Consider the following 3675-nt stretch of genomic DNA (forward strand, 5'->3'; position numbering starts at 1 on the left):
TCACTATAAGTAAGGTTGAAGACTTTTTTTTTTTTAAAATGTTGAACAGTTTGTAGTTTCTTCTCTCTGAACTGTCTATTCACATTCTTTGTTCATTTTTCTCTTGTTGGTCTTTTTCTCTGTTTGGTAGGAGCTTTTTCTATACAAAGGAAGATTAACTTTGGCTTATGATGTAAATTGCAGCCACTTTCCTATAATAGTGTGCTAGAAATTCTAGCCAGTGCAACAAAACATGTATTCTACGATATGAAAATATTCTAAAAGATAAGGCAAATTATCATTATTTGAACATGGTTATATAGCTAGATAACTTAAAAATGGATTCAAATGAATACAGTTAATTGAGTACCTCCAGACAAAGAAAATTAAGGCTGTTCTGCATTGGACTGGTTAGAACAGCAATTTTCAACCTTTTTCATCTCATGGCACATATAAAGTAATTACTAAATTTCTGCAGCACACCAAGAAATATATTATGTTTTTGTTTTCTTTCTGTTCTGACAAATAAAAAAAGGTATAATTTTTATTTATTCATGCTGGACATTTATTATTGTGTTGGCTGTTGTCAATTTTTATTTGTTTACTTGTTTGCTTGTTTTTCATGGTCATTTTTCAATTTGACAATCTAAGGGAAAAAAGGTCAGTGCCCCTAACTAAATAGTCAGGTATTGCATGTTTTTAAAATTCTTGGGAGAAAAAAAAAATTGTTGTGGTAGAATTTTACCTCTGACACTTATTTTATTAAACAATGTCATCCAAGTAAATCCTATCTAATAAAAGAGCAATATGAAAATTGACCGTCACTCCAACACACAAGATGGCCACCCCCATGTGGTCAAAGATGGCTGCCCCCATGTGGACACAAGATGGCCACCACAAGATGGCCAACAGCAGAGGGCAGTTGTGGGCAATCAGGCCAGCAGGGGAGGGCAGTTGGGAGGGACCAGGCCTGCAAGGGAGGGAAGTTGGGGGGGACCAAGCCGGCAGGGCAGGGCAGTTAGAGGTGACCGGGCTGGCAGGGAAGGGCAGTTGGGAGGGGGACCAGGCCTGCAGGGGAGGAAAGTTGGGAGGAACCAGGCCTGCAGGGGAGGGAAATTAGGGGCGATCAGGCCTGCAGGGGGGGGGACAGTTAGGGGCGACCAGGCCTGCAGGGGAGGGCAGTTGGCGGTGACCAGGGCGGCAGGGGAGGACAGTTAGGGGTAATCGGGCTGGCAGGGGAGCAGTTAGGTGTCGATCAGGCTGGCAGGGGAGTGGTTAAGGGGTGATCAGGCTGTCAGGCAGAAGCAGTTAGGGGCAATCAGGCAGACAGGCAGGCAGGCGATTGGTTGGGAGCCAGCAATCCTGGATTGTGAGAGGGATGTCTGACTGCCCATTTAGGTCCAATCCCACTGGGACTTCGAGGGGTCCCAGATTGGAGAGGGAGCAGGATGGGCTGAGGGACACCCTCCCTGCCCCCCATGCACGAATTTCGTGCACCGGGCCTCTAGTTCAATGATAAATAAATAAATATTCTTTCGGCTACCAGTGTGCCTGCTGTGGCACACTGGTTAAAAATTGCTGGCTTAGAGGGACAACTGAGCCGGTATGTGTGAAAGTAATTTTAAGATGATAAAGTGCTCTACATTTGCCTCGCTTTATGTTTGAGATCTCCATGTCAATATTGTTGTTAAGTTATCTGACTGAAAAAGTTGCTTGTGACCACTTTCTCCCGCCATCACTCTACCCGGAATCTGCTCCCTGCTCCCTGAGTAATATTATATATTTTGGCACAGTAAATAGCTTCTTTATTTAAAACACATACTCACTAGACTTCTAGAACATCATTTATGCCTGGTTTTGCTCCTATTTTAGTTTCCTGTTCTGTATCTTTATTTTTTTCCAGACCTCTAAGTATTGGTATTTCCATACCTCTAAATATTGCTCACTTCTAAGACTTCTAATTCTACCCTCATTTCCTTGGTGACCTCAGAAAAGTCACCAGTTGTGAGGGCTAGGCTCTAGGTGATCTCCCACTGCATTGCTCTGATTTTATCTCCAGTTGCATTGCTCTCCCACTCACTCAATTCTAGCTTTACTGGTCACCTCAGGACCTTCATATGTGTGTGTGTGTGTGTGTGTGTGTGTGTGTGTGTGTGTGTGTGTGTGTGTGTGTATTGATTTCAGAGAGGAAGGGAGAGGGAGCGAGAGATAGAAACATCAATGATGAGAGAGAACATTGACTGGCTGACTCTTTGCACGCCCCCCACTAGGGATTGAATCCGCAACTAGGGCATGTGCACTCACCAGGAATCAAACTGTGATCTCACTCAACCACTGAGCCACAGGCCAGGCCCTTTGCACTTATTGCTCTTCCTTCACAGTCCCTCCCTTACTTCACACAGGCCTTTGCTCAAGTGTTATCTCCTTTGTTAGTCCTTCCCTTAATCATCTTATCTAAGATGCACATACCACCCCAGGCCCTCTCTCATCCCTTATCCTTCTTGTCATTTATACATTTTTTTGTTTACTTGTTTATTTATCTCTTCCCACAAGATGGCATAGACTTTTCTGTCTTGTTCATTGCTACAGCACCAGGACCTATGGACTGGCTCACAGTAAGCACTGTAAATGTTGGAATAAACATATAAATGAATGAATGCTGCTTCCTCTGACTAGAATGCCATTTATCTGCGTAATTCCTACTCATCCTTAAAGAGCAATGTAAATATTACTTCCCTTAAGTAGCCTTTCCTGATTGACCAAGCTTGTTTAGAACCTAGAACAATTTTTTTAAAATATGGAATGCTTCATGAATTGTGTGTCATCCTTGCACTAGAGCCATGCTAATCTTCTCTGTATCATTCCAATTTTAGTATATGTGCTGTCAAAGTGAGCACAACAATTATTATTTTTGATAAGCATAAATTACCATGCAGGAATCCATAGTTTTTACTTCAGAACATATTTATAAATGAAATTCTATTCAGCTAAGATAGAGACACCTGAGTTAGATATTCAACTGAATGGAAAACAGACAAAAAAATGCAAATAATTTCATATTTATGCACTCATTTAGGAAATATTTACTAAGAACTGTCCATATACCAGGCAGTGTTCTAGGCACTGGAGATATAGTTATGCATAAGGCAAACTACCTGTCCTAATAGGGTTTTGTTGCCATTGCCAAAATAGAACCATGTGTCTTAATGGGTTTATTTTATGCAGCACATAGAGCTTGATTCCATTAATTTTTTTTTTAAGCAAAAGCAGTTTTATTACAGAAAAGCTTCCTGCTGCAGGGAGGGTACCCTAGCTGGTTGCCCTCCATTTAATTTTTTTTCTTAAAATTTATTGATTCTTTTACAGAGAGGAAGGGAGAGGGATAGAGAGTCAGAAACATCGATGAGAGAGAAACATCAATCAGCTGCCTCCTGCACACTCCCTACTGGGGATGTGCCCGCAACCAAGGTACATGTCCTTTCCAGAATTGAACCTGGGACCCTTGAGTCCGCAGACCAACGCTCTATCCACTGAGCCAAACCAGTTAGGGCTCCATTTAATTTTTATTTGACACTGACACACCTAGATCTCAAGTTTAAAATACTTTTATTGAAACATTTTTTATTCTTGAAAATAAAAAATATTTACATATTAAATATAGAGAGAGATAGAGAAAGACAAAGTAAATATAATAAA

At 41.3% G+C, this 3675-nt stretch overlaps 1 non-coding gene across 1 annotated transcript; it reads right to left on the reverse strand.

Moving 5' to 3' along the window:
* Positions 1 to 2770: 2770 nt before the first annotated feature.
* LOC114230366 (U6 spliceosomal RNA) lies at positions 2771 to 2876 on the reverse strand. Its single transcript, XR_003616264.1, has one exon. It is a non-coding gene; the product is annotated as a U6 spliceosomal RNA (small nuclear RNA).
* Positions 2877 to 3675: the final 799 nt, after the last annotated feature.

This window comes from Eptesicus fuscus, chromosome 16, assembly GCF_027574615.1.
Source record: "Eptesicus fuscus isolate TK198812 chromosome 16, DD_ASM_mEF_20220401, whole genome shotgun sequence".
Taxonomy (NCBI): Eukaryota; Metazoa; Chordata; class Mammalia; order Chiroptera; family Vespertilionidae; genus Eptesicus; species Eptesicus fuscus.